Source organism: Hippoglossus hippoglossus, chromosome 22 (genome assembly GCF_009819705.1).
Source record: "Hippoglossus hippoglossus isolate fHipHip1 chromosome 22, fHipHip1.pri, whole genome shotgun sequence".
In the NCBI taxonomy this organism is placed as follows: Eukaryota; Metazoa; Chordata; class Actinopteri; order Pleuronectiformes; family Pleuronectidae; genus Hippoglossus; species Hippoglossus hippoglossus.
Genome location: NC_047172.1, coordinates 19538802 through 19553838, shown reverse-complemented (window position 1 = coordinate 19553838; position 15037 = coordinate 19538802).

The window sequence follows — 15037 nt, the reverse complement described above, 5'->3', positions numbered from 1 at the left end:
GGAAAAAGGGGTAATATGGCCCTTTATCATGGTGAATACTCTGAGGCACAGAGCTGTACCAACTGTCTGCAGTCTGCTTTGAATCTGTCTGCTGTACACACAGTTAACCTTTGCTAAGGGAACCTACAGCAGACAGGGATAGGCCAGTATATTCATTGGTCCCTGCTGTCGTAGAACCGTCCACTTCAAAGTTCAACACGTTGTTTTTCTGCTCACCACAGTATGAAGGATGGTTATCTGAGTAACTAGAGCTCATTACATCGGCTGCAACCAGTCTGACCATTTTTCTCTCATTAACAGGGTCTTTCCTTCCACAGAACTGCCACACGATTGGTTGATTGGATAATGGCACGGATAAGCAGGTGACCAACTGTTCCTGATTAAATATGCATGTGGGTGTTTCACATTGTTTTTTGAAAGACATTAAAATGGCAGGCAGTAAATATAGTGGGCTGGGTAGCAGTAATTCTGCAAAAGGTTCATTATTGCAGGCAATCTACACAGCTGGAACAAGTCAGAAAGCTAAGTGACACCATGTGTTTACTGCTATGTTTCTTTTGTGGAGCTTTTCAATCAATATAGAAAAACACAAAAGCCTTAGATTTTGTTTACACATTTCACAACCAGCCAAAATGTGGCCATGTTACAGAGTAGTTTTCTTTTATACCAGTACTAAATCAATACCTTTTTTTTATTGCTAGGGCAAATCAGAAGTTGAAATTTAACAAATTATATATAATGTTTTGAATCAGTTTCAGTCACGGTACAAATGCATGTCAGGGCTCCAGAGTGAGACTAAAAATGTTGCTTGGTCTCACAGGTGCGCCAAACATTTATCTGATGTGTCTCTGAAATTGATTGAGTCGTGTCGCCCCCTCATCTCATCTCCTCTGTGGAATTTACACTCACACACACAGGCCCCGGCCTGGCCCCGCCCCCACTCACTCACACACTGATACACATGAAGATGATGGAGAAGAGGAGGTGAACGAGGCGATGTACAGTGGAAACAAAAACTGTGAATACACGCTGAAAAAAGCTTAGCGCTGCTGTTTCCGGATCAGAGCAGAAGCAGCGGTTGGTTTGTAACGTGTTCACTGACCTGTGTTCACTTTACACTTTAACTACAAACACCAACACTAATCCCACGCCATTACAACCTAAACTGTAGGTGTATCACCAAAAGGTGCAGTGAAAAATGTTGGGTACCTAAATTATGTGCTGGTGCAACAAAATGAATAATTAGGCGCGCCAGTGCAAGCAATGTAAAAAGTTAGTCTGGAGCCCTGCATGTGTTTGTGCACATGATCAGGATGATACCACCTTCACCACTGTTTGAGATGCTATTCTTCAAAAAGTTTAACCACTAAGATTTTGGCACACATCTGGACATGCTGAAGAGTTCCCTTCCGTTTCTTGCACTGCTGTTTGTTGCTGTTGTTGACCTCCGTACGGCCTCCCATTGGAGGGAGGTTAGCACATGGTTTTCTTCTCCAGGCAATTAAGAGTATCACTTAAAAAGAGGCAGGTTTCAGAGAGACTGATTTAATTTTGAAGAAAATAAAAGCTGAGAATGCAGGATCAAAGTGGTGGAGGGTGTCTCTTTGAAAAGGAATGAAAGAAAGTGGGACAGAGGGAGGGCAATGCAGAGGAGGAGGGATGAGGCAAGGAAAGCACAAAAGGAAATGAGGTGGACAGAGAGGGAGATTGTAACAATGGATTCAGTCCAGCTTTAGCTATGATATTAAGTTAAAGAGTTGTCTCATGACACACAAAAACATTTCATCTATACATCAAAAAAAAAAAAACACATGCAGCCATATCCACTGTTTTTGGAAGGCAAAACTTTTACAGCCAGGCTTCAGGGAGTTGATCCAATTCAGCCACAGGAGTACTAATTAGGTCAGTGCTGGTGTTGGCCGATAAGGCCTGGCAAACTGTCAATGATCCATTTCATTCCAGAGGCGTTGGAGCTCTGTGCAGGCCGCTCAAGTTACTTCATAAAAAACTCAAAGCATTTCTCATAATAGCTTTGTTTTGTGCACGGATGCTTTGTCATGTTGAAACAGATAAGAAACTGCTGGTACACAGAAGAGCAGTATAGTCTAATAAACCACTATGTAGCAATAAGATTTCCTTTCAGCTGAAGTAGACAGAGACACAAACTACACAGACGTATGAGTGGAGGGCTGTCTTCATAGGCCGTATTGTGTAGGATGAAATAAATGAGACATGAGCAGCAGCTTCTTGTCTAATGATGTGTTTTGTCAATATATAAAACTGTCCACTGCATTAAATGCAGATTAGCGTCGTAGGTGCAGTGAACTGAGGGAACTCAAATTAATCATGCAGGGGATTTCTCAGCAAATTTCCAGATTTCAGACATTTTTTCGTACTGCATGGTATGAGAGTATATGGCATGACACACGGCATCCACCACCTTCAAAGCCTGTTAGAAGGGTAAATCTTATTATGTATGTTTGAACTCTGTGATGTTGTAAAGATGTTCACATCAGGCCTGTACTAAAAAGCCAGTTCAACACGCCAGGATATCTTTTTCATTAACTGGATTCACTAAGCTTAACAACCACAATCATGCTGAAATAGCATGTCTGCTGTGTGTCTGCTACCGTGTTATCTCAATTAAATGCAGTCAACTAAATGTCAGGACTCTACGGTATGAAGCTGTGCATCTTCTGGTCCTGCTTTAACAATGAAAACCTTGTTAAAATGAATAAATGGATTCAGTCAACAGAAAGACTAAAGTGCTTTTACTCTGAAAAAGGTACAGTTACAGACAAGTTAAACATAATCCAGGCTTAAATGACAGATGCAGGATAAACAGCTGTGTATGACCATGTATGGTAAGTGGGACAATTTTCAGCTCCAAGTGTACATGTGTCAAACAGACTTGGGAGCAAAAATTGTATCAGGTTAACGTGTACAAGGCTTCAATGTTCGTATCGGTCTCTGTTGCAGGATGAGGTCTCTGTACAACATCACAAAGACATGTCTTTGACGTTGCTGCAGCCAACAGGATAAAAAAGGAATGAAGACAGGAGGGAGCCTCTTACACAAGAGAGCACTGCTGCACCTGCTGGCCCTCTCCAATGATGAGGGTGGTTCATATAAAGAAATAGTCATAAAGTCAAAAGGGGGTTGCTGGTGTCTGAAAACTCTTGCCATCCTAAGAGACCTCTCACAATCCACACATCGAGCTCCACAGGACCCTCTACGAATAGTGTTTCTATTTTCCAAGAGATTGGTCAGTAGGTAGTGCTTTTCTTTGTGTTGATCCTTTATCTAAAAAAGAACCTGCTCCGTATATTGTAGTGAAGTTACCTGGATGTAGGCATTCATAGGCACCTGAGCAAAGGAGCAAGTGGAGGAGGTGCATCCTGATTATTTAGTTAGGGGGAACAAAGATTTGAATTTGGTTACATTTGAGCAGCCTATCAATGCTCCTTTTACAATCTTCAGAAACTGACAAAAGAGAGTCCCCTCATGAAAACACATTTATATTCACTAGATTCTTACTTTTATTTTGATCTTGATTCATAAACATCAGTCCCCTAAACATGCCTGATTTTTTTCATCAAGATCCATGAGTTATTCCCTGAGAAATCAATGAAAAATGACCAATCTCACACTGTTAAAGAAAGTGATATCAAATCTGGGATCCACCCCCTGAGGCCCTTCCTCGGGTCATGCCGAGACATTTCCACATAAGTGTACTTTCACATAGAGAAAAACAAATAACTGATGAAGTCACTGTGCAAGGGACAGCGCATGGCCAGACATACAGAGCAGCCCAGCCCAACAGCAGCAGCCAGAGAACGGTCTGAGTGTTTCAGACCGTTCTCTTGACTTACTCTGGTTATGGGCATGCTCTGTTTCTGTCACTGTGGAACTTGCCAATGATTTACAGGAGGAGAAAGAAGCCGTTTCACCACGTTACCAGGTGTTAATGGTTATTAAACAGGCTCAGTCATTGGCTGAGAATCTCTGGCTGCCACCAAATTATTCCAATCGGTGTAAAGTGGATTCAGTAACTCGGACAGCTCCTCCGGTGCTGCAGAGGCTGAGGCTGCTGCAACATCAACTCTTCACAGGTTTTAAGTCACCATAGTCGACTATAAATAAATATCTATTATGCTGAACAAAATACTGGAAGAAGCACTTGCATCTTATTTAGGTAAAAGTAGTATCCTTAATACCAGTGTAGATATTCACTTGTACTTAAAGTCACAAAAATTATACTGAATGGCCCTTTTAAGAATGATAAATATTACACAAGATCATAATTTGATTCTGCACATGTTTTTTGATGTTGTTACCTAAATTACATAACTGTTGATGATGAAATACATTAAAGGGATAGTTCACCCAATAATAAAATTCACTCATCTACTCACCACTGTGCCGATGGAGGGGGGGTGAAGTCTTTGAGTCCAAATAACACTTTTGGAGTTTTAGGGGTAAACAGCGTTGCAGCCAAATCCAATACAATTGAAGTAAATGGCGACCATTTCTTCAAACGTAAAAAAAACCCAACAGAAAATGCCTCCATACCGCTCCTTTGATGTCAAATAAACAAATATCTAATCCTCCTCGTAGTTACTGCTGATCTCACTGATCTCATCTCGCGAGAACTTGTGAGTATCGCGAGACTAGATCAAAGGACGTCGCCATAGCTGCAGTAATATATATTAAAAAGTTAACAAAGCATATGTTTGTATATATACACATATATACACGTACCTTACTGTTTATCAGCTGGCTTGAATGATACAGTTGCCGTGATGAAGTAGAGAAGGTAGACCGGGTTTCATGTTCCCTTCCCTCTTCTCCCCCCCATTACTGTCACTGCCGCTTTCTCCCCCTGCATCACATTTCTTGTCCCTCGCTTAGCAGAGTGAAGAACGACAACTCCTCTACCTTGACATTCCCTCAGGGGCTCTGTGGGAAAACTAAGAAGTGATGTCGGTCTGATGCCAAAAGAGTGTGAGAAGTTTCCTCTCCAAACACAAATCAGTTATTACTAAATCCCAGTGTGGGCATGATATAAAATTCACGTCTTCTCAGAGTGTGCTGCTTAAAATGTAATCATTTCCTCTTCTGTTAATGTAGCTTGAGTTTGAAAAGTTTAAAAGCACTGGTTTCTAATCGATTTGACCTGGAAATGGCTATATAGTATAAAAAGGGAACGTAGAACATTTCAAGATTATCTTAATTATCTACACCAAGTAACGTAATCATTTAACCTGTGGCAGTTTGTGGGTTTATTCGTCAGCAGGATTAAATGTTAGATCAAACTATTTTCCTCATCTTTTTATCTTTAACATTGTGAGACATTTTCATCCTTTCCTCAAAAATGTATGCCTGAATCTTCAAGTAAAGAATCTGATGTATTTATCGTTGAGTCTGTACAATTTGTTGCAGAATTTTTCTATTCTAAGAGCTTGAATACGAACGTAGAATAGTTTGACCTTGGCGGTGGTATATGTTCTCTGCTAAGTGCCATTCTAGTTCCCTTGTGACATTATCAAGTTTCCTGACCTTCCCTGTCTTGGACACAATTTCCATATTATTCCACAATGTCAATGTCATGGTGCCCTGGTATTAATACTTAAAAGGTGCTATAATATAAAGAGGCTACCAGGGGATGTGCTTGTATTTGGCTCATGTGCTATCCTGTGGGGCCTTTGGTGGCCCTGGGGACCTCAGCACAGTGCTGTTTACGGTCCCTCACAGCTGAATAAAACTAGTGTACCCTGAACCATATCTTGACATGGTCATAAAAAGGCTGGCCTTGGACATGCCCGATTATATTTAGTTTAAGAGCCACACTGGTCATCTCAGCAAACAGGAGCTGCCTTTGAGACTTGCCCGACTGTAATTAGTGACCATAACAATAATCGCTGCAGGGGCCATACACAGGCTGTCCTACAACATGCCTGAATAAAGCGGATTTAATATCCAAAAGGGTCATTCTGAGGGGGCAGTGGTTTATACCATCCAGGGACAAGCCTGCATATACTTAGAGTAATACCCACAGGCAGGGTCATTCTGGGGGTCTTACTGTACAAAGGCTGACCTGAGCTGCCTATGAATCTACTAGGTTATATTGAATGTAACATCCCTGATATAGTGTAGAAAAGAGCAAACGAGAAGGATTGGCAGAGTAAAAAAGTCCTTATACTTTCTATACATCACTGCTTTTCTCTAAAACAGCTAAAGTTGCTATAGATACAGGGGTCCGTGCATTAATTTCAGTAAAGTTCTGACTATTAAAACTGATTAAAGTTACCACTGCAATCTATCATTGAAAGGGGGGTGGGGGATTCCGAGCCTGGCATTATCAGCGAGTTGAGGGGATCCGGAGGAAAAGGCAGGGAAGGAGAGAAGTAGAAGAAAAGGGAGAAAGAGGAGGACTGAATTGGAGAGAAAACTTGAATCAGAAATAATGAGACAGCTCTTTGTTTATTTGCTAAAGGGAGATCATTTTTTCTAGAATCATTTGAGTTTGTATATTCGTGCACATGTTTGACAATTTATTCGGAGAACCTTTTTTTGTATAAATAACAAATTCCTTTATGTGTTTTAAAAAATAATCTAATAATCTTGGATTTGTGAGCTGCTTCGATTATATTTACATGTTGTTGTATAGATGTGGCCCTTTTGTGTCCTTGAATTGAATTGAGTCACTAAATATAGGATGTTCACCTGCACACACAAATTCTCTATCTGCACACGCGGCCCACTCTCTCACAGGGAATGGGAGTTGGCTGAGAGGGGATGGCAGAATTGGAAGGTTATTAAGGGGGATGGTTTATGATCATTTTGGTTTAAAGGGGATGGCTCATTTAGAGAGCAAAGTATGACAAATAGCGTCTCCACCTCCTGACAGATTATCTAACAGTGAAATTTCGTCATTTTAATCTGATTACTCTCTGCACACGACACACTAACACTTTAAAACAAAGCTTCAGACTCAACTGTGGAATTGTCCTGTTTCTTTTGTTCCTCTCCTGTCCACTGGTGGCCTCCACTGAGTTTCCCCTCTAACCTGAACACTTTGTCTATTCCAGATGTTTCCCATGAGCAACAGTGGAGTCACGCTGAATCAGAATGTATTGATTACTGACAAAAGGACCAGGATTTATGTTATCATAGAATGTGTGAATGTTCCTCTTAACGATGGTGGAAATCCATGCAGTTGTTTCGGTGTAAGGTGTCGGTGTTGTACATCCTGGCTCAGTGTCAAACTGTAATTACTACATGTTAATCACATGTGTTTTTTATCTGCCATGACACGTCTAAAAATCTGCTGTGATAAAGGCCTACAGCCCATTTTAATCCCTACAGTCGCTTTAGGGATAAAGACAGGAAGCATCCACATGTGATTTAAAGACTAGTATTTCTTTTGGATTTCAAATTCAATCTGATGTATGTAGAAGCTTCTCCATCAATGACAGACCAACATGTTTTTATCAACCACATAATCTATAAAAACTTTTGGTTTGTGATTCCTTTCTTTTAACAATCCTAGGTTATTTAATAATTTTCCAAATGGAAAAAAGGGTTATTTATCATTATAATGTAACCATGATAATGTAGCCTCATTATTTTAACTGTGCTTTCCAGGGCCCTGGTTGTTATGTTGGAGGAGCATAATGATGGTCCAAAATCAGCTGCTGGATTATATCTTCATATTTTGTTCAATATTGGGCCGATTTTAAAACCTGTCCCATTTTATTTGTTTCCAAAGCCTCATAGCTGAATCTGTGACTTATTAGTTATACTGGACTGCCATCTTGTGGCAGCATAAGATAATCCCCTCAAAAAATACTGTCAAACACAGTGGTCCAGATGTGCATATTACAACACTGAATTAAGCAGAGTTTAGCTTATTGATTTTCTGAGTGTCGTTTCATCTCTGTCAGACTTTTTCTTTTGTATAAATACACCACTCCATTAATGTTAGACACTGTCTTTTCTCATAACTGTTGTAAATATTATTTTGTTGATGTGCTCTGCAACAGAAGTGCAGTGAGATCTGCTGCACTTCTGTCCATCTGGGGAGAGGGATCCCTCACTTGTGACTCTCCCTGAGGTTTCTGCATTTTTACAGCGTTAAAAATAATTTGGGGAAGTTTTTCCTCACCGTAGTTGAGGTTTAAGGACAGAGGATGTTGCACCTTCGGTACAGATTGTTAAGCTTTGTTAATATGGGCTGTACAGATCAAATATGATTTGATTTGATGATTTGAAAAACAAATCTGATTCAAAGTCCTTTGAGCTGAAAACTCCTTTGAACATTTGATTTACACTTGATTAATATCTAATCAAGATAACACTGTTTTTTTTTTCATGTCATCTTTCATGATATTTCATATTTTTAAAGTCATCTTTAAAGTCACAGAAAATTGTCTAAAACGGGCAATGAATAATAATAGCAGAAGAAGTACCTTCCTTCCTTCCTTCCTTCCTTCCTTCCTTCCTTCCTTCCAAGTCAATATTGATTTAATCCTGATTCAGCTTCTGGGCCAAAACACCATCTTACTCTGGAGCCCAGACTTAAACTGGGTGGTACGTACATGCCTGAGGTGATACAGGAGTGTCTGCATGTGTGCTGTCACTTAACTGCATCTAGTTTTGATTTTCTTTATCTACATCTCTTTTCCTGTTGACTCTCCTCTTCAGATTTCAACAATTCATTTATTCTAATTCATCGGTTATCACATCCTCTCTTATCTATTCTCTCTTGTGTTGTCAGGTAACAAAACGCTCCCGAAGCAAAGAACTCACACCTCTGCCTCAGAGACGGGAAAAGAAAGACGGCAAGGGGCAGTGGAGAAGAGAGGAAGAGGGTTTGAAGGACGGGGCAGAGATAGAGAGAGGCACATGGGAGGAGAGTAAGGAGGGAGACAGAACCAGCAGACAGTCGGAGAGAAGATTCATCCCCCTGAGAACTAATTATAACATTACCTCAGAGCTCAGTTCAAGGCCACTTTACAAAAACACTAATGTTGTTTCTTGTTCTCTTACATTTTCTCTGCAACTGCTGATAAAACACACAGCATCCATCTCATACGGCCATCTAGTGTGGAGCATGGATTTCGGGGGCTGATAGAGGTGACGAGGTGAGGAAGAGGTGAGATCCATCCATGATTTATAGCATCCAGCTAAAAGATAAAACGGCAAACCGCTCCTTTACTGCACAGCAGAGAGGGGGATAAATACTGAACCTTTTGTTTGAGAAAAGGATGGAAACATTGCAGGGTGGAGTGGCCTGACTTAATCCAGTGGTTGAGCAAAATCTAAATTACAAACCATGAGTCCCACTCCAGCAGCTTATTGCAGCCACTCAAACTTTTTTGTTTCTCAAATGTATTTATTCAAAGGTTTTGTCATGAAAAAATTCCCCTCTTGGCCTAAAAATGGCTTAAATGTAACTCATTTGTAAATGTATTTGTTAGGTTTTGTTTTTGAACTGGACCTGGAAGCAGACACAGAGAGGCATTAGTTAGTGAGTGAACAAAGAGTCTCTTTAATGAAGCGCTGAGGCAGACAGGTAATAGGTTGGTGGCTGGCTGAGACTGAGCAGGTGATCCTGTGAGCTGGAGATAACGCAGGCAGGTTGGCTCTGGGCAATACTGAGGCACAAGAGTGTGTACCACTGAGGTGGTGGAATAATCTGGCAATGAGTGGAGAGAAGACTGTCCGTGACTGGTTTCGGCAGGAAGACATGAAACGTGTGATGGATCTTCATTGAAGAGGGTAGTTTTAATATGACGACAGAGGGGTTAATGATTTTGGTGATTTCAAAAGGACCTACATACCAGGGAGACAGTTTTCTGGAATCAACCTGGAGAGGTAGATCACGGGAGGACAGCCACACCTTCTGACCGAGTTGATAGGCAGGAGCGGGGGTTCGGTGACGGTCAGCGAAGCGTTGGTTCCAGGCAGAGGAGCGGAGCAGGGCGGACGGAGCATCTCTCCAGACCTGTCGGCACCTGCGCAGGTTAGCCTGTAAAGAGGGCACCGCCACTTCCTCTGCCTGGGCTGGGAACAAGGGAGGTTGGAAACCCAGAGAAGCCAGGAATGGGGACATACCTGTGGCCGAACTGGTGAGGGAATTGTGTGCATATTCGACACAGGGCAGCTGAGTGCTCCAGGAGACAGGGTGGCGAGCGCAGACACAATGAAGCGTTGGGCCTCCTGTTCCACCTTCCATGTGGTGGCTGCAACCAAACAGGAGGGAGGATGGTCTCTGGCTCAGTGTTTAAACTTTCAGGAGCTGTTAGGCGGGAGAAAGCGTGAGGCTTGGTGTTGCGGGTTCTGGGACGATAGGTGATTGTGAAGTTAAAATGGCCCAGAAACAGGGCCCAGCGGGCCTTGCGAGAGTTCAGCCGTTTAGCAGAGGGAAGGTAGGAGAGGTTCTTGTGGTCGGTCCTTTCGATGAATGGCTGCTCGGCTCCATCCAGCCAATGTCGCCACTCCTCCAGAGCCAACACCACCGCCAGGAGTTCCCGGTTTCCTACATCATAGTTTCTCTCTGCAGGGGAGAAATGACGGGAGAAAAGGGCACAGGGGTGTAGTTTGTGGTCCTTGGGAGAGTGCTGGGAAAGGACTGCCCCTACCCCAGTATCAGAGGCATCCACCTCCACCACAAACTGCAGCTTGGTGTCAGGGTGCATCAACACAGGTACACAGGTTGTTTTAGAGTGTGGAAAGCTGTTTCTACCTCTGATGTCCAGGCGAAAGGGACAGCAGGAGAGGTGAGTTTGGTGAGAGGGGACGCCACCCGTCTGTAGTTCCTGATGAAAAGCTGTAGCTGCTTGCGGGTGGTGGTTGTGGGCCAGTCTGCCACAGCTTTGACCTTGGCTGGGTCTGTCTTCACCTGCTCCTGCTCTATAATGAAGCCCAAGAAACTCACAGAAGTTACGTGAAACTCACATCTTTCCGCCTATACATAGAGTTTTTTCTCCCAGAGGTACTGGAGGACTAACCGTACATGCTGAACGTGCTCATCTAGGTAGATGAAGAGGAAACAGTTCAGCATGTCGCGTAGGACGTCATTGACAAGGGCCTGGAATAAAGGGGGGCGTTAGTAAGTCTGAAGGGCATGACTTGATATTCGAAGTGACCCAGGGGGGTGTTGAAGGCGGTTTTCCACTGGTCCCCTTTACCCCTCCGAAAGAGGTGGTAGGTGTTCCTAAGGTCCAATTTGAAGAAAACAGTAGCTTGGTTAAGAGGCTCGAAGGCAGGGTCGATTAGAGGGAGAGGGCAGGGCCATCGGGAGCACCAGGACATTTCCCGGTGGCCTGACGCTCGGTCTGGCCTGCCGACTTGCTCCGCGCAACTGCCGAGCAAGGCGCGCTGCTCAGCAGATATTGAGCGGACCACAGCGTGGTGTGATGAACGCTGAACTCAGGCCCAATCACAGTGTTCAGAGCACAGCGGTGCCACATGAACCTCCACCGCACCACATAGTGGAAAGTGTTAGCAGAGATAGACTGCGCCCGTAGTTATTTGTGCACACCCAGGGCTAGACCAGGAAAAACAATGCAGGAGGAATAAACTTGACGTCAGTCTTGCTAGTGACTGGAAGGCTTTATTGAGCACTTTCCAAACACACAGATCACGTGCCATTAACAGCGTCTCTTATTGGCTGTCATCAGTCATCACACATCACCTGCTTGCACTGAGAATTAGCAACACAAAGTAAAGTATTTACATTTGAGAGCATATTTTACATACATAAGTCAACAGGAAGCCCAGAGTGCCCGTGCACTGAACCCAACGGAGATCTCAGTGCAGAGAGAGAGAGGATGAGAAAAAGAAAAACCTTGGTTGCAGAAGCAGCAAAATACAGTAGAATTACGGACATGTTCGCCAGTAAGGGAGCAGCAGGCCAGATAAAAACACAATAAAACAGACACACACGACATACTCAGTATGGCTAGCTAGCTATCATTAAATAAGTTGCACTTTGTGGAAGCTAATGGGGATCCAAAAATGATTTTAAAAATAACATTTGTAGTTTAAAAAAACGTATATATTAATTATGACAATAATACAACAATAATAACAATAAATAACCTTGTCATCAGTTAGTTTTCATATTTATTTTAACTGTTTGCTGATGATAAATGTCAAAATCACGACATTAGGCAACTATCTGTTTTGTAAACCTTGAAGATTTCACAGCATCTTTTGTGTAACAATGTAAATTTTAAGTTGTTCGCTTGTTTACAAATGATACAAAGATTTGTTGGAAGCATTTAGAAACAAATGGATAAGTGGAGCTACAATCACTACGATGGAATGACCAGAGGTAATAGAATCAAACTGCTCATCTTTGAGTGGACTTCAATCTGATGAACATCTGGAAACAGCTGCAGGTGTCAGGAGAGAAATCCGTGGCAGTGGTTTCAGGAAAATCTGTGCGTCCAGGATTTCAGATCACTTCATGATCTGCACCATCTTTTAACAGGTGAAATCAGAAATCAGCCAGAAAAACAGTTTCTGCCCCTCCTCTTCCTCCTCTCTCGGTGAGCACTGCTCCTCCGAGGCACCTGACCCATGAGCCTGTGGAGCACAAAGACAATGTCTTGTGTGTTTTCCAATTGTTAGACTTTAATGTTCTTGATGCATAGTGATATTTTTCTAAATAAATGTTTCATTTTAAGGAAGTCACACAACACTATTTTGATTTCTCATTACCACTGTGTGAATAAACTTTATAATGAAGAAAAACCTAATTCAAGCAACAAAATAAAAGACTGTCATTGAGAAACGACCTGTTTCCACAGACTAATTTCACTTCACAATGACGGTTCACCACCTCAGATTCTCACCCAGAAAATATCAGGACAATCTGAATTTTTAAAGTAAAAGCGCTTGGAAATATCATATTTTCACTGTTTTGGTTGTAGCAACAGAAATGGAGATTCTTATGGCACTTGGCAAAGATGAAATCACTGAAAAGATGGCAGAGGGAAGTGATATAACCCAAATAGGGTTAGCTGACAAAATTAGAGGTCTGGTACTTTGCTTGAAGTGTGGACTGTAAACGAGTCGAATTCCCGGCCTGAATTATTGACCCAGTCAGCCCCTGGGAGAGGGTATTTATTTTTTACTGCGATGTCATTTACTCCTCTAAAATCAACGCATGGACGAAGTGTTTTGTTCTTCTTGGCCACAAAGAAATAGCCTGTGCCTAGAGGTGAGGAGGAAGGGCGTATGAAACCTGCTGCCAGCGAGTCGTTAATATAATTCTCCATGGACTGTCTCTCAGGACGGGAGACGTTGCACAGGTGACTGGATGGGTAGGGGGCGCCAGGGAGCAGGTCAATGTCAATGTCAATTTTATTTATATAGCACATTTAAAACAACTTCGTTGACAAATTGCTTCACGAGTATAAGGTACAACAATAAACTAGACATCAGAGTAAAACTAGTAAAATAACTCCTCGACTCGAGGAGTAGGCCAAGAAGAACATATGTGTTTTTAGGAATGATTTGAAGTGTGCTACAGAGGGGGCAAATCTAATGTGGAGTCAATGGCGCAATCATAAAAAAATTACTAACTGGACCTTTCCTGCGCCCAGTAGCAGGAAAGGTCCCGCCATTGTCAAGTGTCTAATAGCACTAGGATGCAAAATCTACCCACAAAAATCTTGCACTGGGGAAATGTGTTTTTAATCATGCGAAAATTCTTCCTCAAATTGTGTAAAGCAGACTTGTACTCGTAAAAGTGGGCATATTTTAGAACCATGTCTTGTTTTGATCAGCTCTCCTTTGCCTTGTTAAAGTTTCTACAATATGCTGTTAATACAAACCCGCCACTTCCTTTAGCTGTTTCAAATTAAAATCAAAATACAGAAACAATCCTTTTTAAGACACAGGGCTCTTATTTTGGAACATGAGACAGGAAAAACTTGTGTTAAACTCACTGACTAAAGATTTGCATTATAGCACTTGAAATGTTGCTGCTGCCATCTTGTGGAGCTTTTATGTTACTCGAAATTACAGACTGCGACACCATGTGAGACTCACATACATGACGTGTCCTGTGGTTGCTGCAGACAACTCAAAGTTTACGATGACGATCTGCTGTCCCCTTTTCAGACTCTCCTAAATCAGGAACCAAGGAATGCTGTTAAAACGTTCAAACTTCACAATTCAGGACGACATAGTAAGTGAAAAACATGTGAAAAGAATGGGAACTGACATGTTTAGCATGTTAAGAGACAAGTGACTGACTTTGCTATACACGGTCTTTAAGTTTAATCCATTCTGATTCCACGTTATATTAAGGCTTTGTCCACACTAATGCAGACATTTTGCAAAACAAACCTTTTCCTCTGAGTTTGGGCCTCTCTTCCACAAACAGTTTTTTTAAGTCACCTAAACACACATTTTTCATAAAGTGTGAGTGTTTGGGAAACAATGGCATCACAGCTTATTTCCTGCATGCATACATGTTGCTTTTTGTATATGAGCACTTTGGGCCATATGCCAGAGAGGTATTGGATAAAGTGACAAAATAGATATGAAATAATTATTAGCAAAGATGTATGTTGTATGATGTATGAGCTACTATTCTTTTGGTTTTGAAGTTACTACTGCTAAAGGAGAATAAGCTCACTGAGCATGCTCAAAATGTCTTCTCTGGTATTGGACTGATTGCTAATGTAGACTTTATCAGCACCTACTGGCCAGGCATGCTAGAGCTCCAGAGAGAAGCATGAGAGAGGGGGTGTAGAAAGAACACAAAGATGAGCTTGTGGTTCTTAAAACCCAAAATATCCTCTTATGGACATGAAAGATTCCAATAAAACATGGAAAAGTGTAAAAGATGGGACCTGCCAGTTCAGTCTGGATCTCTCTCTCCTTCACACACACACACACACACACACACACACACACACGCACAATTCATTTACATTTGCGACTGCTTTTTGTGACATTTGGAGAATTTGCACTTGCTTTAGCGACTGCTATAACTGAGGACCATGTGAGAGTA